General features: G+C 37.1%; 1 pseudogene; it reads left to right on the forward strand.

Moving 5' to 3' along the window:
* Positions 1-13353: 13353 nt before the first annotated feature.
* On the forward strand, positions 13354-16594 carry LOC110199888 (ankyrin repeat domain-containing protein 27 pseudogene; annotated as a pseudogene).
* Positions 16595-24476: the final 7882 nt, after the last annotated feature.

Consider the following 24476-nt stretch of genomic DNA (forward strand, 5'->3'; position numbering starts at 1 on the left):
TGTAAGTCTCCAAGGAGGGATCAATTCCTTGGACAGTTACACGCCTTTCTCAAGAAAAATGTTCCTTGAAATGAATTGCTTTCCCAGGTAACATAGCTTGTTGGTTATTTAATGTTTCATCTCCATAGTCACTTCCATCTATCTTTATGTCAGGTCATGAGGCAGTTACACTGTTAGGTCATGAGATGGTTACACAGGGGGCTGGGGAGGATCTATCCTCCTCAGTTTCCCTTACAATGGTCCCTGAGCTTGAGCAAGCACCAACAGGCCTAGACAGGAAGCCCTGCTGTGAATGGACTTTTTGTTGCTAGGCAACCTTGCTTCACTGTTGCTGTCATGCCTCACTGTTTGATTCTTTGTCTAGCCACAAACATAAATATCAAGATCTCACTTCACTGTCTTGGGTTTCTTCTTGAAGGAGATGTGGGAACATGTGTCTAATTTCCCCCCTCCAAAAGAATAAAGAAAGCTTTTTGTTTATGACCACTGTTAGCTCTTTGGGTTTTTGTTTGTTTGTTTGTTTGTTGATTTTATTTTATTTTTTTCAGAGTTAACTATGGTTATGATAACCTGTGTGAGCTCTTTGGTATTTTAGAGTTAACAGCAGTTGCAAACTTCTTTTTCTCTGTAGTCATTTGTTTTCAGAGTTGATGGTGTCAGAAGTGGGATCAGAAAGCATTAATTCCTCCTGCCTCATCCTTAGTGTGACCCAAAATAAGGTACTACAGGATTCCTTTGAACTCTACTTGATTCACACTTAGAGAATGGCAGTGGGTGATTTTCCTTCTCTGACTCCAAAACTCCTGTCTTTGGTCAAGCTCCATTCACTTGGGGGATTGAAACTTTGGCCATTGCAACTGAAGAGAGGATCCGTCCATCTCTTCTTCAAGTAGTCTCTTGACTTCCTAGAACAGGTACCTTTGTGTTTGTTTCCCTGTGCTTGTAATATGAGAAACCTGATATCTAAGAATGAGATACCAAATAACTTGGCTGCAGGGTATATGCATTTAGTTCAGGGAACAGATACTTGCAAGTTTCTTAAATAATTGGCATAATTTGACCAACTTGGGGTTCTTCTGATCAGGATAAAATAAATTACCTTAAGAAAGGTCTTGATGAAAAACCCTGAATAGGATGTTTTTAACAAATATGTACTCAAAACCACCAAGGAAGATGTGTTTTGTAACTTAGATTCCCTTAAGAAAAGCTTAGATAGAATCATCTGTAAGATGTCTTGTTATTTTGTCTGTTTGTGTCTTTCTAAAATGTAAAGTGTCTGTGTCAAGTTTGTGTTGTTTATATATTTTGTTATCTTGAAAGATTTAAAAAAAATACAGCCAGTCAGGAAAACTATTAAAAACTGTAGCCAAAGAGTTTAGAACACTGGGAAAGAGGAATGAACCTTCACACTTGAAGCAATTGTCCCAGTAAGTGGAACCAATTCCCACTTCAGACTTTGTGAGGGAGATTAGGCTATAATAAAAGAGGAAAAAAAGACAAAAAAAACCCCCCTACAAAACACTTTTTTCTGTCCTGGAATTTTGGGTAACTCTAGGAACTCATGCCCTTGTGAAATATCTTAGTAACGTTTGGGATACCATTCTCCAGAATTTGTTTTAAGGAAAATTCAGAATTGAATACTGTCATATTCTAAAAGGAAACTTCCCCCCCCCCCGAAGATGGACAGCTTCATTGTTCTAGGGCAATAAAGGAAGGCAGCTAGTTTGAAAGTAATCCCAGAAGGAAGAAAGAAAAAAATAGGTTAATGGTTTGCACTTTTTAACCATCGCTTATTAACCTTTCCTTAACCATGAAAAGAGGACTGTATAAACCAAAGATCTCCTGTGATTCCCTACCCTCACCCCAAGTACAGAGCCCTCTCTCTCTTATCCTGTTAACCCCTCGCATCTCAGATCAGGCTCCCAAACAAAGGTGATTGAAAAAAGTTCTGGAAAAATGTAAGGAAGCTTGAATTACATCCTGGTTGCAGAAATTTATTAACTGTGTAATCTCAGGCAGGTTATCGTATTTCTGTTTGTCCCAGTTTACTGATCTGTAAAGAGAAAAAAATAATAATGGTAACTACCTCCCAGGCTTGTTGTGAGGATAAAAATAATATAATGACTGTGAAGTGCTTATAGTGACTGGTATATTCTAAGAACTATATTATTATTTCTTTAATTGAATTCAATTATTCCATGCCTGATAACTCTAAGGTGGGTATAAAATGCCAAAGGTAATAAGATTAATGATTTTCATGTGGGATAATTTGAAAAAGTACTTAACTGAACTGATATCACCCAAAGTTTTATTTCCTGTTTAAATGCATGGTATTGTTTATGCTATTATTGTATTTCTAAATTCTGTTATTTTGTGAAATTTAAAAGACCATTGTAATAGAAATACTGTTAGACAAAACTTTCATTTTAATCTGGATGCATTAAGTGAGTTTTTAAAAGGATGTGATAAGAAAAATAGATTTTGAAAGATGTCAAATATTTAATGAGTTACATTTTGTTATAAAACAGATAATAATAATAATAATAATGTTTACTATAATAGTGAATTCTCATTTGAAAATTCTTGGCTATTATAAAAGTATATAGGGTGGTTTAAAGATGTAGCTTCAACATATTAATCATGAGTCAACTATCTGATATTCACTGTATGTCTGAAGCTTCAACATATGGATAGTTTTAATTTATAAGTAAAGGATAAATAAAATGTGAACTGTTAGGGAAACAGCAGGAAAACTATTCAAACCCTAAGTTATGATTAATGAAATTTTGCTATTTAAGGTAAAAAATTCTCAGGATTGTAATTTACTATTAATTTGAGTTTTTATTACAGGGATAGTTATCTGAATTGTCATGAAATCAATAGTATAAAATTGGCATGTACTGCAGTCTGAAAATTGCTAAAGGTGGATGTCTGTGTGTGTGAAGAGTTTTGGGGGAATGACCTTGGCATGACCAAAGGTAGGATCCTCTTGACTCTATTTCCTTATTGTGCTTTTTGAAAAAGAAATTACCCTACCTGGTTAATCCTAAACCTTGCTTTTGATACTTTGTGACTACATGATTTACTGTCAGATATGACATTCTTGGGATCAAACAAAAATCAGGGAGTTTTCCCCTCTGTTATGATATATGACATTGTTATAACTATATTCCTCCTTTTCCTCTTATAGCAAATTTCTATAATCAAGAAGTTTTATAAATACAATGCTAACTCTATGAAATGATAGATTGATGCTGAAACATCTCTGAGTTACTTTAATAGGATGCAAGTATGAACATCTTGCAATTTAACCTGTATATACGGTCAACTTATAATATAGGGATGATAGCCTCCTAATGAAGAAATGATTAGACAAAGTAGTAAGACAAAGAAGTAATGTAAAAATCTTCTAATTAAATGGAATGGTAAATTTTGAGAAGCAACAGAATTAGATTGTTTTCTCTAAAAATTATGTACAGATGTATATGATTGTCTTCCAAATTTATCTATCATGGAAATTCAGAATTTGAGTATGTTTTAGTAATAAGTTCTCAAAATTGGATTAAAGATTTTGCACATAAATTGTATTTATAATGGTAAAGAAATGAAATTATTTCCCCACTTTTAAAGTATCTGTCTGATAATTTTAAAAGGCAGAAGGCTTATTTTATGGTTGGACCTTCATAATTTTTTGAAAAGATTCTTATATCAGGTATAGGATTTGGATAAGGATAGAAACTGCAAATGATATATAAATTGGAATTCTCTGAAGTTTCAAGATGGGAGAACCAACATTTGCTAAATTGTATTAAGTCTTATTACTAGCAGAATTATTTAGGAACCTCTAGATCTGGAACCAGAGAAGCAGAGCCCCCTTCAGAGCTGTCCTGAGAATTAAACCTATTGTCCAAGAAAATATATCTAAGGAACAGATGGCTACATAACACATCTGAGACTCAAAATGTTCTAGTTAAATGGACATGGAGAAGGGTTATTAGGATACAAGGAGATTTAATGTTAGTTAATATTGGTGATAATCACTGTATGGCTTTGGTCTTTTATTTCTCATTTCAGCTTTTTAGACTGGCTTCTGATCTCAGCCTCAAGATCCAGGTTTATGTTTAAGTTTTATTGATTCCCTTGGTGATATGTAAATCTCCCTTCTCAAAACTAGTCCATTGTGAGCCCTCTAAATAGTCTGACTTGTAACCTGACATTAATGAAACATGACTTAAGTAGCTATGATTATGAATTTATGAAAAATCATATAGCTTATAGTGGATTGAGGATATTAGGTCAGCAAGTGGTTAATAGTGGGAATTGAATAAAACACACTGACTCCATCTTGTGACTAGTTTACCTCCCAGAGATAACTTAGCATCTATTTAATTATGGGTCTAGTCCAACTTCTGTCTTGTGAGAAAACTTTATTCAATTGTGGAAATTGGGAGAAAACCTTATTGCATTGTTTGAACCTAGCTCTGCATGGATGGGTAACTGGACCATCTCTCTGTGGTGTTTAGAGGCTCTTTAAAAAGGAGTGGGAGCTTTCTTCAGATGATCCAGGAGTTCACACCCACAAATTTGGCATCTGTGGGAGTAGTCAGAAGGACCTGGTAGGGGCCTTTGGATACAATGATTGATTGATCAATACAGGGCCAGTTTTCAGATTTATTCTCTAGTAATGGAGATAAAGGAAGATAGAGTATTTCATTATAACAGCTCTTATTACAATAACCCGGTATTACCTGTGAAAAAGGCAGGGAGCACATGGAAACTTCCAGTGAACTATGAGGAACTCAACAAACTCATCATGTCCATCACTATAGCTGTTCCTGACCTTGTCAATATTGGAAGACAGGTAGTTCAGGCCCAGGGTGAGTGGCACCCCCCCAATGCCTTTTTTCCCTATTCCAGGCAGAGACTAGTCAGGAGCAGGTTGCTTTCACCTGGGAAGGTAACCAGTACACATTCCCCAGGACTACCTGACCTCTCCCTCATGCTGCCACAGAATGATGGGCAGAGACTTGAAAGATGACTGCCTTCCTGAGGGCATTAACATATATGACAACATTGCATGCTGCCCATCTAACTGCACCTTCTTTGTCTCCATTGCTGTATTCTCTTCCAGATCCACGCCCTCTAACTCAGAGCTTTGTGCTGGGCTCTCTTCTCTCTCTATGGTACTTCATGGAGTTAATTACCGCCTCTATATTGATGTTCCTCAAATCTACCTATCCTGCCGCAAACTCTGCTGACTCCAATCTTGCATTTCCAGCTGCCTTTTAAACATCTTGAGCTTCATGTTCAGTAAGGATCTTAAACTCAATATGTCCAAAATGAAACTAATCATGGGCTGCCTCCCATTCCTGGAACCTTCTCCCTTGTCTACTCTGCCTAACGACTTCCCCAGCTTCCTTTATGTCCCAACAAAAATTCTACCTTATACAGCAAGCCCTCCCTAACCTCTCAATTCCAATGCTTTCTCTTTGATAATTAGTTCCTCTTTATTTCATATAAGCTTGTTTCATATGTATTTGTTTGCTTGTTGTCTTCCTCATTAGGCTGCAAACTCCTTGAGGGAAAGGACTTTCTTTTTCCTCTTTTTCTATCCCCTATGCTGTACAGAGTGCCTGGCAGTTAATAAATATTTACTGATTGATTAATTAACTAAGCTGGATAATGCCATAGTGGCAGAAGCTGCACATTGGCCTATATGAGAAACAAGGGATGAGAAATCAACCATGAGAAAATCCAGGGATTTTCTTACTTAACCTTAATCACTGAATGGGCATTGCCTCAGTCAGATTGAGACCTAATAAAGAGCATAGATCAAAAATTTCAATATTGGACTTTCCAGGCGTCACAATGAACAATTCTTTAAGAAGTAGAATTGGCCAAATGGAAAAAGAGGCACAAAGGCTAACTGAAGAAAATGATTCCTTCAAAATTAGAATTGGGCAAGTGGAAGCTAATGACTCTATGAGACGTCAAGAAACAGTCAAACAAAACCAAAGAATGAAAAAAATAGAAGAAAATGTAAAATATTTCATTGAAAAAACAACTGACCTGGAAAATAGATCTAGGAGAGATAATTTAAGAATTATTGGACTACCTGAAAGCCATGATCAAAAAAGAGCCTGGACAGCAGATTTCAAGAAATCATCAAGGAAAACTGCCCTGATGTCCTAGAACTAGAAGGTAAAATAGTCACCAAAAGAATCCGGTGATCACCTCCCGAAAGAGATCCCAAAATTAACGCTAAGGAATGCTGTACCAAAATTCCAGAATTATTAGGTCAAGGAGAATATACCACAAGCAGCCAGAAAGAAATAATTCAAATATGGAACCACAGTCAGGATTATGCAGGATTTAGCAACTTCTACATTAAAGGATTGGAGGGCTTGGAATATGATATTCCAAGAAGGCAAGGAAGCTTGTATTACCACCAATGATCAAGTATCTAGCAAAATTGAGCATAATCTTTCAGGGGAAAAGATGGACATTCAATAAAACAGGGGACTTTTAATCATTTCTGATGAAAAAACCAGAACTGAACAGAAAATTTGATTGTCAAATACAAGACTCAAGAGAAGCATAAAAAGGTAATCATAAAAGAAAAAAAACATGGTATTCAGTAAGGTTAAACTGTTTACATCCCTACATGGGAAGATGATACTTATAACTCTTGAAAACTCTATCTTTATTAAGAAGGGATATGCATAGACAGAAGGTGTGGGTATAAGTTGACTTTGATGCAACGACCAAAAATAATGATTAATTAAGGGGTAAAAAAGAGGATTGTATTGGGAGAAGAGGAAGGGGAGAGGCAGAATGGGCACATTACATCACACGATGAGGCACAGAGACCTATTGAAGCAGAAGGAAAGAATAGAGGGGAATGAGCATTGTTCAAACTTTATTCTCACCAGATTTGGCGCAAGGAGGGAATAACATACACATTCAGATGGTTATAGAAATCTATCTTATTCAATAGGGAAGTAGGAAGAGAAAGGGGAAAGAAAAGGGTGGATAGAAGGGAGGTCAGATTGAGGTAGGTGGTGGTCAAAAGCAGAACTCTAGTAAGGAGGGAAAGGGTGAGAGAGAAAAATATGAAAAGGGGAGAAATTAATGGAGAGAAAGACAGTTAGTAATCATAACTGTGAATGTGAATGGGATAAACTCTCCCATAAAATAAAAGTAGATAGCAGAATGGATTAAAAACCATAATCCTACAGTATGTTATTTACAGGAAACACATTGGAAGCAGAGGGATACACATGAAGGTAAAAGGCTAAGGCAGAATCTATTATGCTTCAGCTGAAGTAAAAAAAGCAGGGGCAGCAATCCCGATCTCAGACAAAGTAAAAGCAAAAATAGATCTAATTACACGAGATAAGGAAGGAGACTATATCCTGCTAAAAGGTACCATAGACAATGAAGTAATACACACACACACACACACACACACACACACACACACACCCCAAGTGGTATAGCATCCAAATTCTTAAAGGAGAAGCTCAGAGAGTTACAGGAAGACATAGACAGTAAAACTATACTAGTGGGGGACCTCAACCTCTCCCTCTCAGAACTGGATAAATCTAACAGCAAAATAAACAAGAAAGAAGTTAAGGAGCTGAATAGAATCTTAGAAAAGTTAGATATGGTAGACCTCTGGAGAAAATTGAATGGGGATAGAAAGAAATATACCTTTTTCTCAGAGGTACATGGCACCTACACAAAAATTGACCATGTATTAGGGTATAAAAATCTTACAATCAAATGTAGAAAGGCAGAAATATTAAATGCATTCTTTTGAGATCATGATAAAATACAAATTACATATAATAAAGGGCCATAGAAAGATAGACTAAAAATTATTGAAAACTAAACAATTTAATTCTAAAGAATGAGGGGGTCAAATAACAAAGCATAGAAACAATCAATAACTTAATCAAAGAGAACGATAATAATGAGACAACATATCAAAACTTATGGGATGCAATAAAAGCAGTCCTTAGGGGAAATTTTATGTTTCTAAGTGCTCACGTGAATAAAATAGAGAAAGAAAAGATCACTGACTTCAGTATGCAACTAAAAAAGCTAAAGAACAAATTAAAAATCTCCAATTGAATACCAGATTAGAAATTCTGAAAACCAAAGGAGATTTTGAAGGAGAAACTGAAATTAAGAAAACTATTTAACTAATGCATAAAACAAAAAACTAGTTTTACGGAAAACCCCCATAAAATAGATACATCCCTGGTTAATTTGATTTCAGAAAAAGAAAGAAGAAAACCAAATTATCAGTATCAAAAATGAAAAGAATGAATTCACCAACAATGAAGAAGAAATTAAAATAATGATAGGAACTATTTTGTCTACCTGTATGTCAATAAATCTGACAATCTAAATGCAATGGATGAATATTTACAAAAATATAAATTGCACAGATTGACAGAAAAGGAAATAAAACACAATTAATCTCATTTCAGAAAAAGAAATGGAACAAGCTGTCAATGAACTCCCTAAGAAAAGATCTGCTAGGTCAGATGAATTTACAAGTGACTTCTACCAAACATTTAAAGAACAATTAATTCCAATAAAATATAAACTATTTGGAAAAATAGATGAAAGAGTCCTACCAAATTCTTCTTGTGATACAAATATGGTGCTAATACCTAAACCAGGAAGAGCCAAAACAGAAAAAGAAAAAAAGAAATATATAGAAAGAAAATTACAGAGATAGAAAATTCCCCTCATGAACATTGATGCAAAAATTAAATTAAATATTAGTAAAGAGATTACAGCAACTTAACACAAGGATAATACACTGTGACCAAGTGGGATCTATACCAGGAATACAAGGCTGGTTCAACATTACGAAAACCATCAGAATAATTGACCATATCAATAGCAAAATTAACAGAAAATCATATGATTATCTCAATAGATACAGAAAAAGCTTTTGACAAAATACAACACCCATTCCTATTAAAAACACTAGAGAGCATAAGACTAAATGGAGAGAAGGTTGAGTGGAGCCTTTCATAAGCATCACAAGATGGCTAAAATGAACAACAATTGAAATTATGGACCTGCAAGTTCTCCAAAGTAGCCACTCATTATACCAGTTTTGAAAAGCAGTTGCTTACCTGTTACTGGTCCCTAGTTACTCCCAAAGAGATGAATCCTTTGTCCAGAATTGCCTATTGGGGTTTTGGTGATGCAAGATGGTCACACCAACAGGATGGGTAAAACACAAAAGGCTCCTATTGCTCAACAGAAATGTTACATTAAAAATCACATTATCCTGTGCCCTTCACAAACAGGTGGCAACTTTGCCAATAGAGACCTAGGAATCCCTCCTTTTCCACTTGTCAATTGGACTCCTACTTATGAGACACTAGCTTCTAGGGAACACCATTTTTCCTGGTTTACCAATAATTCTTTTCTCTGAGAGAGGCATACACAAGTGCATTTCAGCCACTAGTAATCCAACAACACAAGGTGGTTCACATACAGCCTACCACACTCCCAAGTGCTCTCAAACCAGTTAAAATATAGTTGGGAAATAGTTAATAATATAAATAAAAATACAATAAAACTTAGATTAATGTTAATATGTGGATTTCTGAGCTAACATATGGTCTTCAGAGATCTTTGTGTATGTCTTAATGACATCATTTCTCTTTGAGTTTGACACCACGGCAGAATAGGGGCTTTGGTAAGTCCTTCCAGTAGTCTGAGTTTCAAGGTGAAGTATGAGAAAGCCTGGAGGGATAGAGCAGGGAAGATCTTCATCTCTACTAATTCCTGAGCAGGGCCAGAGTTAAGAGATGGAGTGTTTTGCAGCAAGGAAGCCAGTGTAGTGGATCAAAGTGTGTGTGGGGTGTGTGTGTGCGTGTGTGTGTGTGTGTGTTTGTGTGTGTGTGGTATAAGTGCAAGGTGTTAACAGATTAAAAAGGAGGAGGTAGATTAGTTATGAAGGATTTTGTATGACAGACTGAGGATTTTGTACTTGTTCTTGGAGGTGATAGCCTTTGGTGTTTATTGAATATGAGGGTGACATGGTCAGACAGGCACTGAAAAAAAAATCACTTGAGTGTTCAAATGGAGTATGGGCTGGAGTGGGGAGGGATTTGTGTCAGGGAGAAAAACCATCAGACTAAAATAACTGTCCAGGCATCAGGTGATGAGGACCTACACCAGGATGTGACAGGATCAGAAGACAGCAAGGGGTATATTCAAGAGATGTTGCCAAGGTAAAATCAACAAACCTTAGCAACAGATTAGATACAGGGATGAGGATAGGGTGAGAGATAGTGAGGTGTCAAGAATGACACCTAGGTTTCAAGCCTGGATGATGGGGAGGATGATAATGCCCTCAAAAGTAATAGGGGAATTTGGAAGAGATGAAAATTTGGGGAAAAGTTAACAAGTTCAGTTTTGGACATTTGAATTTAAGAAGTCTACAGGACATCCACTTTGAGTTGTCTAATAGGCAGTTGTACATATGAAAGGTTGGGCCTGGATAAGTAGACCTGAGAATCATAAGCATAGAGATGATAACTGAATCCATGGAAGCTAATGAGATCAAATGAAATGGTGTAGAGGGAGAAGAGCAGAGTTCCCAGGACAGAATCCTGGGGCAATCATGGTTAGTGGGCCTGATCTAGATGAAGAACCAGCAAAGGATACTGATAAGGAGCAGTCAGACAGGTAGGAGATCCAGGAGAGAATGTCCAGAAAACCTAAAGAAAAGAGAGTATCAAGGATAAGAGAGTAATTAACAGTGTTAAATGCTGAAAAGAAGTTAAGAAGAATGAGGATGGAGGAAAGGCCATTAGATTTAGCAATTAGGAAATCATTGGTAGCTTTGGAGAGTGCAGTTTCATCTGACAGAAGAAAAAAGGAAACAAGCATTTGTTAAGCACCTACTATGTGGCAGGCACTGTGCTAAACCCTATACAAATATTATCTCCTTTGATGCTCACAACAACCCTAGGATATAGATGCTATTCTTATCTCCATTTTACAGTTGAGGAAACTGAGGCAAACAAACATTTAAGTGACTTACCTAAGGTCACACAGCTGGTAAATATCTGAGGCTAGATATAAACTCAGGTCTTTCCAACTCCAGGCCTAGCCTTCTATCCACTGTATCACCTAGCTACCTCTCAGGCTTTGACACTATTGATTACCCTCTTCCCCTTTGATATTCTTACCCATATGGATTTGGAGATCCACAAGACGGGGCCATATCCAAAAAATCTGAGTGCCATTGAATCCTCACTGCATATCCTTATTTTGTCAGGGCAAAGTAAACTTTTTTGTTAACTGTCTAATGTTAACCCAACATTTTGCCTGAACTAACAAGGTGCTGGTGCTTGCTCCTATAACAACTAACAACTGACTGGAGAATTTCAATATTGACTCACTCAGGAACACTTAGCATCCCTCCTCACCAGCTTCCACAAGCCCAATGCAAAATCATAAATTAACTCAAAGGTTTTTGTGCCAAGGGGAGGTTTATTTTGGCATCCAAGTTTTATCTTGGAACTTCTCCTTCCCCAAAAAAGTGACAGGCCAGACTTCCCAGCCAGTCATATCAAGTAGAGGGGAAATTGAGTAGTCTGAAAATATGCAGCTTTTTGTCTGAGTCCTGCCTCTAGTTTAGTGCTCCCTCAAAACTGCAGTTACTCTGCTAGAATACATCCCTTCTCACAAGAAGAGGTTAATTCTACTCTACAAGTTGTTCTGAAAAGAATATTGCTGTTACTATACAACATTCTCTTGGTTCTGCCCATTTTACTCTTCATTATGTCTTGCAAGTCTGTCCATGTTTTTCTAAAATCGTCAAGCTCATCATTTCTTATAGCACAGTAGTATTCCTTCATGATCATATACCACTTGTTTAGTTATTACCCAACTGATGGGCATCCTCTCAATTTCCAGTTCTTTGCTAACACAAAGAGAGTTGCTATACATATTTTAGAACATATAGGCTCTTTCTGTTTCTCCTTAATCATCTTGGGAAACAGACCTAACAGTGGTATTGTTGGGTCTAAGGGTATAAAGCAGTTTAGTAACTCTTTGGGTATAATTCCAGATTGCTCTCCAAAATGGTTAGATCATTTTACAATTCCACCAACATGAATTAATGTCCTAATTTTTTCACATCCCCTCCAACATTTGTCACTTTCCCCTTATATCATTTAGCCATTCTGGTAGATGTAAAATGATATTTCAAGGTTGTTTTAATTTGTGTTTCTCTAATCAGTAATGTTTTAGAGCATTTTTTTCCCATATGACTATGAATTGTTTTGATTTCCTCATCAGAAAACTGCCTTTCATATCCTTTGGCCATATATCAATTAGGGAATGACTCAAATTCTTATAGATTTGACAAGGTCTTTATATATTTGAAATATGAGGCCTTTATTTGAGAAATTGTCTATAAAATTCCTGTCCCCCCCCCCGTTTTCTGCTTTCCCTCTAATCTTGGTATTGGTATAATTCACACAACCCCTTTTTAATTTAATGCAGTAAAAATTTATCTATTTTACATCTTCCAATAATCTGTCTCTCATTTATTCATAAATTCTTTGCCTATCGATAAGTAATATGTTCCATGTTCTTTAAATTTTCTTGTAATATCTCCCTTTATAACCAGGTCAAGTATCCATTTAGATCTAATCTTGTTAAATGGTGTAGACATATGGGTCTATGCCCAATTTCTGTCATTCTGCTTTCTAGTAGCTTTTCCAACAATTTTTACCAAATAATGAATTCTTATCCCCAAAAGTTGTCTTTACACTTCTCAAACACAAGGTTATTATAGTCATTTGCTGTTGTAAATTTTATTCCCACTCTTGTTTCATTGATCTACCTTTCTATTTCTTAGCTAGTACCAGATAGTTTTGATAATTAATACTTTTTAATATAATTTAGGACCTGCTACTGCTAAACCTCCCTCCTTTATTTTTTTTCATGATTTCCTTTGATATTCTTGACCTTTTGCTCTTCAAAATGAATCTTGTTATTTTTTTTCTAAATAAAATGATTTTTGGTAATTTAATTGGTATGGCATTGAATATACAGATTAACTTAGGTAAAGTTATTATTTTTATTATATTGGCTCTGCTTACCTTTGAAAAATTAATATTTCTCCAATTATTTAAATCTGATTTTATTTGTGTAAACATTTTTAAAAAATAATTTTGTTCTCTGTATTGGCAGTGTAGATGTCGCTGCCTTTGCCTCTGCCCCAGTCTCTGTGGAGATGAGCAGAAAGTGGAAACATGGCACTTACCTGAAAAACTCATTTTTGGAACATCTGAAGTCCATATGGCTTTGTATGATGAAGATATCATGAAAATCCTTTTTATCTGGCAATTTAAAAGAGGTGTCCTTATCTTTGCTGCAGAGTTGCTGAAGTCCATTGTCTTAGTACCTTGAAAAGGAAGGCTATCAAAGAAGCACACTGTCTACCTGTCAGTTTGACTCTTATGTCCTGAAACCAGTGGGAGAGAGTTTTCAGACCTTGAATGGAAAGGAGACTTTTATACAAGGAAACAGAATTAAATTAGGAGCTGGTTTTGCCTAGCCCCTCTCAGTGCCCATTCTCTTTGAAGGAACTTTCTGCAATGAAGAAGAAGAAAGTTTTAGTATACTGTGTATAGTTCATCCATTGGAGAAAAAAGAAAGTACAGAAAAATCTTCAATTTCACCAAATTCCTTTACCCTGAAAACAATTGAAGATGTAAGAGAATTTTTGGGAAGATACTCAGAAAGATTTGACAAAAACATTGCAGCTTTCTACCAACAATTCAAAGTTTATGAAAGAAAGAGCCTTTGTTATTATATAGATTTAGTGAATGCACTTTATACTAAATGTCTCCAGCAGTTAAGAGATTCTCATTTGAAAATTCTAGCCAAACAGGAGCTCCAGATGAATTTGATGAAACAGGCAGTTGAATTGTATATTCATCATGATACGTATGATCTGATCTTTAACTATGTGGGAATTATTGAAACAAATGAAGATGACGCCTTTCACAAAATTATAAGAAGTCTTCAAGACCGTCAGCAGAAAGATATCGGTGTTAAACCAGAATTCAGCTTCAACATTCCCCCTGCAAAGAGAGAATTGGGTCAACTGAACAAATGTACCTCTCCATAACAGAAGTTGGTTTGTCTTCAAAAAGTGGTACAGCTAATTATGCAATCTCCCTAGCCAAAGAGTTAACATGGAGACCATGTGTGCTGATGATCTGCTGTCTGTCCTGCTTTATTTACTTGTGAAAGGATACCAAATTGGATCACAAATTTGAGTTACATCAAAAACTTCAGATTTAGTAGTTCAACTAAAAATGAATTTGGGTACTGCATGACTACAATAGAGGCTGCAATAGAGTACATTTGACAAGGAAATCTCTCTGAAAAGCTTTCTGAATCTGTGGGTTTTAGTGACAAGCTGTCCCTTAGGCAGAGAACAAATTTACTATCCCAATGAGTTCAACCTCTATTAATTATTTGTTTAAGCACATTGCTTCATGTAACCAGGAAGAAGTAGAAAAACTTTTAGTCAGGATGACCATGATAAAGACACTATTCAAAAAATATGACATCCTCTCTGCTTCTGTGACAACTGTAAGAAATTGGTCTCTGGGAGCCTGAGTAACCATTCAGTTGTCCCTCCATTTTCCAGAGATGATAGGTGTTACATGCTACTGTGTGTAGCTGCTGTTTGTGGGCAAGCATCACTCATTGCTCTCTTTGTTCCCAAAGGGGCTGTAGTGTATGCAACTGGTCACCATGGGTCAATACCTCTTCATTTGGCTTGTCGGAATGGCTATCAGAGTATTACACTTCTGTTGCTGTACCATGAGGCAAAAACAGATGTTAAAGACAATAATAGGGGCAGCTAGGTGGCGCAGTGGCTACAGCACCGGTCCTGGAGTCAGGAGGACCTGAGTTCAAATCCGGCCTCAAACACATAACACTTACCAGCTGTGTGACTCTGGGCAAGTCACTTAACCCCAAATGCCTCAAAAATAAAAACAAAAAAAAACAATGACAATAATGGCAACTCAGCTCTCCATTTAGCTGTACATATGGTCATGAAGATTGTGCATTCTTGCAGACTAGATATTGGTGATGAAAAAAAAAAGGACACACTTCTTCATACAGATGCCCGCTAGGTTTATCGGGGTATCATAGAATTATTGCTGCAAAATGTAGCCAGCACTGAGCACAAAAACCAAGTGAAAGAAACACCACTGAAATGTGCATTAAACTCCAAGATTGTATCTGACATGGAAGCCAATCACCTTGCTTTTGAAAGGGGAAAGAGATCTTCTCAGTCTCCTGTTCATTCTCCTCTATGTTCAGTGGACTACATAAGTCAGGCCTCCTCTATCTCAAGTTTATCTTCAGCTTGTGCAGACCTAAGACAAGAAGAAATAAAAACTAATTATAAAGGAGTAGAAAAACTTTTGAGAGCTGCTGCACATGGAGATCTAGAAATGGTATGATAGCTCTTGGAGCAGATGAATGAAGATTGAGAAGATGGAGAAGATACTGTTAGAATAGCAAATCTCAAATTTTGTCATTCCTTATGCCAGTGTCCAAAGTGTGCTCCACGACAAAAGAAGATTGAAAGGATTCCTATCAATGGACTTGGAGCGAATGGTACCAATCAGGATGGCTTCACTCCATATTGCTGTGCTTCATGGTCAGACTGATCTCATCTCTCTCCTTTTGAAGCATGGTGCCAATGTGGATGCCAAGAATATTGATAGGGCTGTCCAAAACAAAATAAAAAGGATTCAAGTGGTAACACATTTCTCATTTATGCTTTTCTGAATGGCCATTACGAAACAGCTACCTTATTACTGGAGCACAGGGCCTCTCTTAATGTTTCTAACAACAGGGGCAACACAGCATTGCATGAAGCTGTAATAGGAAATTATACCATCCTGGTCGAACTCTTGCTGCTTCATGGAGCATCAGTCCAAATTAGGAATAAGAGACAATGTATACCTGTAGACTGTGCTGAACAGAATTCAAAGATCATGGAATTGTTGCAGACAGTACCCAGCTGTACTGAAATGTCAGAGGATGCTGCAGAAACAGATGGTGAAGGGCATGATGCTGTTAAGATCAGGAAAAAAATTGAATTTAAGGCCACATAGATCACCAGATAATACTTTAAGCAGAAGATTTCAGTTCATCCATTCAGTTAATCAGTTTAAAGCAAAAACTTTTACTGGAAATCATAACAAGAGACCGAAATGTTCCCAATTTCGATGATGTCTTTCTGAGTCAGCCAGCAGTTCTGAGTGATAAGGTCAAGTTACATGATGACCAACTGAGGCAGAGCAAATCTAACACTACTGTTGAAGAAAACAGTGGCAGACCTATGGGGGACACAGTTGTACAGACTGCTCATAGAACTAAGGGAATGCAGCGGAGGCATGCTGTCATTGAAACAGCTGTAACACAGGAACCAGAAACTACTCATAATAGTGCCTTATCAGCTCATCAAGAGCCACCTGTCTTACCATCTGGAGAGTCTTACGAGTAACAAAGTTCATTTGCTGCTAAAAAGTAAAGAACTAGCAAGACAATGTTGCTTCTATTTAAAAGAAGGCTTTGGACTGCACCTTCACAACTGGCTCAGAAGAAGAAGAATAAGCCTTCAGCAGAAATTTGTTGCAAGGTTTGTAATTTAGAGCTAGAATCTATTATCAGAATGTCCTTCATGTAACTGCTGAATTAGGAAAAGATTAATGTAAAGAATGTAGCGAATCTTGGTTGTATTGGTTTTCTTTGCACAAAAACTCTTAATTTAATATAATCAAAATTATTTTACATTTCATAATGCAGTTTCTTGATTGATAAGAAACCAAGATCAAGATTAGAGAAGTTATAGGAGGTCTTGTGTGCATTTATTTAAAAGATAAATTGAATTTGAATATTTTGTTTTAACTTGGAACAAAGATAGATGATAATCAAATCAGTCAGGCTCCCCTATCCCTATCTCTATCTTAGCACAATGTCTGGTATTTATGAGCTAGGTACTGGATCTGTGTTTTCACTGGTATAGGGAACAGCACCTGGGCAAGGAATGCCTCCTACCTATTGAGATAAGCATCTTATCTGAAAGTCATAGTCTTAGTTTTCTAGAGCAGAAAGAGGTTATATGACTTGCACAGAATCATACTGATAGTATGTGACAGAGGTGGGGCTTGAAACTAAGTTTTCCTGAGCCAGTTTTCTGGCCACTACACCATGAACCAGAGAATATTTCACCAGGAAAAATTCTGGAATAGTGGAGCCAGCAGAAAGATGAGGTACAGCAGTCTTTTAGCTCAGGAGACTAGGAGGACTAATAGGAAAGATCCCTCTTGCTATGGCTGAAGCAGATAAGTACAGGACAGAAAGTGTGCCAGCAAGCCAGCGGCAAGCCACATCTCAGAAAACCAGCAGGTGATCCTGAGCCCCAGGGTGGTGGAAGCAGGCAAGTGCCAACACCAGACACACACCAGCCACCATCACTAGCTCCAGCTCAGCACCAGATAAACTACCAGACACCTACAGCCTCTAGCTGCCAACATTTGAGGCCTCAGTACACAAAACCAGTAACTAGGCCCCTAGCCTCCAGCACAAGAAGCCCAGGACAGTGCCCCATGTGCCTGAAAAGCAGAGATCAACTTTAAAAGCCAGAAAAAAGGCAAACCACATGAGGAAGAAGCAACAAAGAAAAATAATGACCATAGAGAAGTATCTTGGTGACAGGGAAGATCAAAACACAAATTCAGGAAAGAGCAACATTGTCAATATAACCATATCCAAAACCTCAAAGGTGAATACAAACAGGTCTCCAGCCCAAAAAGCCTTCCTGGAAGAGCTCAAGAAGGATTTTAAAAGTCAAATAAGAGAGGTAGAAGAAAAATGAAATGATTCTTTTAAAAATACAATTGACAAAATGGAAAAAAAAAGTACACTGAAGAAAACAACTCCTTAAAAGGTAGAATTGGCCAAATGGAAAAGGAGTTACAAAAGCTAACTGAAAGAAACAATTTGTTAAAAATTAGAATTGGGCAAGTGGAAACAATCTATGACACATTAAGAATCAAACAAAGTCAAAAGAATGAAAAAATAGAGGAAAATGTAAAATATCTCACTGGAAACTACATTCAATCGTGGCCTGATAAAGAGCCATTGTTCCAGGAACTCCTTCAGGTTTCTTTATTAACTTCTCAGTCAACCACCTTAGCTCTTTGGTGGAGAGGGTCTACCTGATGGGGATGGGATCTAAATTCTTGAAAGGAAAAGACCATGTCTTTGGGATCTAGACCCCAAAAAGGAAAAACTCTGGATTTTCCCACCTGGCCAAATCTCTGGCTTTCACCTGAATCTATAATCTTATCAACTGGCCTTTCACTGTGGCTATGCCCAACCTCCCAATTCTGTTCGGTTACCTCCCAATTACCCCTGGCCACTTCCCACCCTTAATCCTCTCTAGACTCCATTCTCCCTTGGCCATGTGGTCCAGGTCCTTGGAGGTCTCTTCACGGCAGCTTACTGCCCACTTTCATTGAGACCCTTCTTAGACCCCTCCTCCAGTCACCCTAAACTAGGCTACTCCTAGATCCTTCCCACAGTCTTTCTGCATATAAGGTCCATCTTGTCTCCATTAAGGTGCTCAGATTCTTAAAATCTAGCCAAGTTCAGATTCTTAAAAACTAAGAGCTAGATTGCATTAATGATAACAAGTGCTTAGATTCCTTAAGAGTCTGGCCAATATGGTGGATGTTCTTGTCTTTGTCTTTGTCTGAAAGAAGGCTTGGGTTGAATTCTTTTGGACAGTGCCCATATGTTGTGATTTTGGGGTCCCAGCACCCCTAAACCCCTAAAACTCAACATGCCCACAGTCTAAGTCTGAAGCTTTCTTACTAATGATGAGACTTTCCCAAACTCAGCCCCAACTCAACATCATGTCAATGTTTGCTGTGAGGGTACATCCATGAAGTTTTATTGTGTTTAGGTAAACAGAAGATGGTGTTGGTCATGAAAAAGTCATGAGAGGGAACAAGTCTTCAGTATTAAGTGACCACTGCTGTTGCTGTTTCCAACTCCATTCCTTTCTAGGACTTCCTGCCACATCTGGTAGTTTGAGCTTACTTTAGCATTAAAGTCACCCAGAATTATAAGCTTGTCCTCTTTTGGCACATTGATGATAGGTGTCTCCAGGTCTTCATAAAATTTTTCTTTGATCTCATCATGGTTTGTCATGACGGGAGCATAGGCACTGATAATGGTGGCATGACGTTTTCCTGAAAGTAGCAATTGCATTTTCATGAGCCTGTCATTCACTCCTTTTGGTAGGCATACAAGCTTTTTGACTAGATTATTTTGATTGCAAAATCTACAGTAGCTTCACAGCACTCCCTTCACCATGGCCACTCTAGGCCATGTATCCAGCTCCATTTCCAGTAAGCTGGCCTTAATTTGCCAGGCTCGTTTCACTCCAGGTTGCTATTTGGATGCAGCAATACCTACTGAATTCTCTTCAAATAAGACCTGTTTGTCTTTCAGGTCTACTAGATTTTGTGCTGTTTTTAAGTGTGCATACATGTGCGGATGGTGAGTGGAATCGTCTTTGCAGACATTTTTGTACATTTTTTTGTATTTTGACCACAGAGTGGGATTCCCCATCTGCCATGATAATCAGGCCAGGGTTGGACAAGCAGACAATTTTTAGGGCACCTTTTCCAAGCCCTTTCCTCACACCAGGAGGTGAGCAGTGCGGTCTTTAAAAGGCTGCTCAGACACCAAGGGGGCTTGTGGCTTTTTGGCACATTTTTACTTTTATTTGTCTTATTTTATTTTTAGCAACTTAATGTTATTATAATCAGATTTTAATCCCAAACTGTGGGTAATGTTGTCCTAGGGTTCAAGTCCTCTTTATTGTTATTTTGTGAAATCTGTCCAGGGGCTCCAACTCAGGGATTCCTTTTTTTCTCCTAAATCATAGTTAGAGCCCCTAGCCATGCTGTTCTGAAAATGTTCTTTCTCTCTTTAGTACTATACTCACTGGGTATGTACTTGCTCCTCCTCACCCAGAGCCACAGCCCAGGATCACTCCTGATCAGCACCACTAGGCCTGACCTCAGTACACAGCAAGGGGTCCTTCAATCTTCTCCTACTGAGCCCTCTGCTGTTCCTTAGAGGAAAGTTTGTGAGGTAAAAGTTCCTGAGGCTGTGAGGTGAAAATTTGCAAGGTAAAATTTCTTGAGGCCTAGTTTGCTTCCTGACAGTGCTAGTCTAGGGCCTGCTGTTTATTGATTCAGTGGAGTCAATCTGTAGGTATTTGTACTTCACTCAGGCCAAACCTCAGCCCCTGGGAGCCCTGTCTTTTCTGACGGTCTCTCAACTTGTCTTAGGTGGACAACTGCTTCGTCTCTTTATTTTTGCTGCTTTGTGTTCATTTTGTGACAATTTTCTGTCTGTTTGTGGAGGAAACCTGGAGAGCCTAAAATGTCTGTCCTACTCTGCCATCTTTCCAGAAAAGTTCCTTCAAATGGTGACTTTTAAAGGGTTGTTTTCAAGGAATCTTCTAAAAGCAGGGAACAAGGGGCTTCAAGATTGTGATTTATTTCACACATTTAAAAATATTACTCTGAGAAAGAACTTTACCACAATGCAGAAGTGCTCCATAACACCAAAATGTTTGAGAACTTCTATTATACAGGGAACTTGGCCTGTTGTTAGTGTTGTTAGTGTTTTCTCAAAATTATTTTGTATAATTTTATATTTAGTTTTCAATTGCATTGTTTCCATAAACAGATATTGTAAAATGGGCAGAAGGCAGAGAATGTTTCATTTTGTCTTTGTATACTGAGTCCTAGTACAGTGACTGGCATGTAATGGACATTTAACAAATGTTTACAGAATTAAATTGAATCACTCCAAAGGTTTCATACAATGATTTGTGCAAATGAAAAATTTCTCTAACTCTCCTAAGGTTTAATGGTTTAATGGAAAGAACAATGGACTGGGAGGTAGGAGACCATGACTTAAATAATAACTGGCAAGTTACTTGACAAGTCACCTAATCTCTCTGAGCTTCAGTTTGCTAATCTGAAAAATCAAGGTTGATGGAGGAAAGATTGTAGTGCAATGGGAATTTTTGATTCTTGATTTATTAACCTCACTTGACCAAAACCTGACTCATGGAATAATGATGTTAAGGGAAGACCAAGACTGTTTCTGATATTAGAGAGGTTCTTGAGTTGATCAAAACCCATCCTATGAGATATGAATATTTACTTTGAAGCCTTAAACATTCTTAAAATAAGAAGCCAGAATGAGACTCTTAACTGTCCCTGACTTCTTGACTACATGTAAATCTTTCCCTTCAATTGGCCTATTTGTGAACTCTCTAAATATAGTTTAAACTGTAGTTTACCTATAGTTTGTTTCACAATTTTTTTTTCTTTAGAGGATGCATGAGATAATGACTGCTTAATTAAATTTATTTAACTTTTATGATATTGAAGCATGGTATTATGAATCTGCCTTTTCTTTAATTTTTATGACATAAGATGAGTGTACAAGATTGAAATATGTAAAAGAATTATTTCTCTGTCACTTTAACTGAATTTTGCTCATAAGAGGACTTGTTAGAATCTTAATTGGGGTTGAGGTTTTCCCTGAGGCCTGAACCTAGGCTCAAGCAGAGTAAAAATCCTAGGTTTTTACCTCTAATTTTTGCATTGTGGTAAATTTATTTTGGCAACCACTTTTATCTACCACTTGAACTCAGAGAGGAGATCTTTCTCCCATAACAAAAGGGACCATAAAGAAAGTGAGGGTTAGTATTTCTAACTGAAGATGCACAAGGAGAGTTGGGGAGTGGGTTAAAACATCATTTCCAAGCTTTGTCTAGAAATAAGTGGATTTTACAGGTAACTGAAACTTGTCCCCTGCAGTATAAAAAGCATTTAATTAATTTTTTTTAATATTTCAAAACTTTCAATACTTAAAACCACCCATGATTTTCATCAGCATGAGTACTCCCTCTACCGATTCAACTCATAACCTTAATAAGCAATCTTCCATGCCTTTCATTCTGAAAAAAAAATTAATCATCAGATGATTAGCCTGTTAGTGATGAATCTTTGTGCACTTAATAGGCTGTAATTAGATGCAGTTTTGGAGGCTTTCCAGCTTGATAGTAGCTGTCATGGCTTGTATTATCCTGGTACAACCTTCCCAAATCCAAGATTACTTTTTCTGCTACAAATAGGGACTAAAAAAAGTCTTAGTAGAAATCTTTTTAAAAAGTGTAAGAGAATATGCTTCCTAATTCTATTAAATGGTATACAATACAGAATAAAACTTAATCTTTTCATGATGATTCTAGCCCATCATTATTGGTATTAGTCATCAAACCATGCTTTAAAGTTATTGAGATATGTAATATTTGTGCCCCTAAGCTAAATGGTTCCAAGCTCTAGTACTGAGAACAGAAGCTGTGTGTGAACAGAGAGTATTTCATTTATTTTATTTCTCTTTCTAGCAGCTAACACAAGTCCCTGACACTTAATAAATGCATTTTACTGATTTATTAGAAAATAGACATAAGAATGAGTGCATTTTCCCATGATTATATCTCCATTCTTTGTTATCACTATCACTTCTAACAGTTGTTAACGTGTTTTGTTCTGGTATTTTATGCACAGTCATATGGGTTAAGATCTTAAAATAATATTTCTCCTATGGAATAATGAGTAAGGAGCTTTACAATAGCTCCTTTTCACAAGATACTGATAAAAATGAGGACTAAAGTCCAAGTCTCCTGATCCCAAATCTAGGGCTCTTTCTACTATATTATACTGTCTTTCCCAAATTTAAATCAGAATTGGGTTCCAAGAGATGTTTGCCTATGTTTATATGCTTTATCATACACAAATAAGACACCCACAGGACTCTTGTTTTCTAGTGGAATGAGATGGAACATTCTTTTGAGGCTTTATTTTCTTGTCTTTTTAAATTATTTTATTAGTTATTTATTATTTATTTGTTTAAGACTGGGTCTCCCTATTTCACCCAGGATGAAAGTGAAGGAGCTACTCAAATACAATCTCATTCTGATTGACAGAAGAATTTTGACCTGTTTCATTGGGGACCAGGCCAGTTTGCTAGTGTGAATACATCCCATTACATCCCACAATTCCTGAGCTCAAGCTATCTACCAGCCTCAGTCTCTCAGGTAGCTGGGATTACAAACATGTGCCATCAGGTTTGGCTCTAAGTTCTTTTAGAAAATCATAATGTAATACCTCATGAAAGACAGACCTATCATGTATGCTACACATATAGAGAAAAATGTGAGGGCAGAGTTAAGATATTTGTGGGGAGATTTGTGATACAATGGAAGGAATGCTTGGAGTGAGTCCAAACTCTGCCTTTGACATTTACTATCTATGCCCTTAGCATTTCAGTTGATTTCTCTGAGCCTCAGTTTCCTCAAATAAGGGGGTAGGATTGTATGACTTCAAAGGTTCATTGCATCCCTAAATCTATATCCTAAAGTTGGGATTTGCATGTGTATATATGTGTTTGTGGATGAGTGTGTGCATTTAAATAAAAACACTAACCATATAATCAGTAATTAATAATCAGAGTATTATGTTAGGATCAAAATTTTCCAGGTAAGGCAGAGAACACATGGCTTTTTTAGGACAAAACTATGAGTTCAAGATTATGGTTGACCTCATCAATACTTCCTCCCTTTTCCTTTCAATACTTCAAAAGATATATGATTACTTCAAAAGGTATAGTGTGGATACAGCATACTAGTTTTACACCAGCACAGAAGCCTGGCCTAAATCTTGTCAGACTCTGGTAGTTCTGCACCCATGATCAGCCACTCTGATTTTTTTATTCTGTTCTTCCTGTCTAGGCAACCTTAACTGTCTGCTGTAATGTGATAGCTCCTTATGGTTAGTACAATTTCATGAGTAGCTCTATCCTCATATAATTATATGGAGTCAAAAATAGCAAATACTCATTTATGACTTGTTTGGACAATATAAGAAGTTAGCTATATCCAGAATAGTCTCAAGATTGGAAATTTGCTCTATTTCTCTTCCCATCATACCCAACAGTAGTATCAAGGTTAGTTACAACTCCTGGCCCCCCTCTTTTTATGGAAAAGTTTTATGTGAATGTGAAACATAATACTGACCCTTCTCTCTTGTTTTCTTCACTCTGTTTTGAAGCTTGGGGGAAGGCCATATTTTCCAAGGAAAAGCTAATGGGTCTCTGCTTTTCTGGGAAAGTAGAGAAGATTGCTTTGAAAACATTTTCATGAGTAAATAGAGATTCAAAAGGTCCAGTTTTCCTCCTAATATCAATACACTAGTGGCTTACATTGGTAGCTAACACATATTTTT

This window comes from Phascolarctos cinereus, unplaced genomic scaffold (assembly GCF_003287225.1).
Source record: "Phascolarctos cinereus isolate Bilbo 61053 unplaced genomic scaffold, phaCin_HiC Scaffold_3;HRSCAF=262, whole genome shotgun sequence".
NCBI lineage: Eukaryota > Metazoa > Chordata > Mammalia > Diprotodontia > Phascolarctidae > Phascolarctos > Phascolarctos cinereus.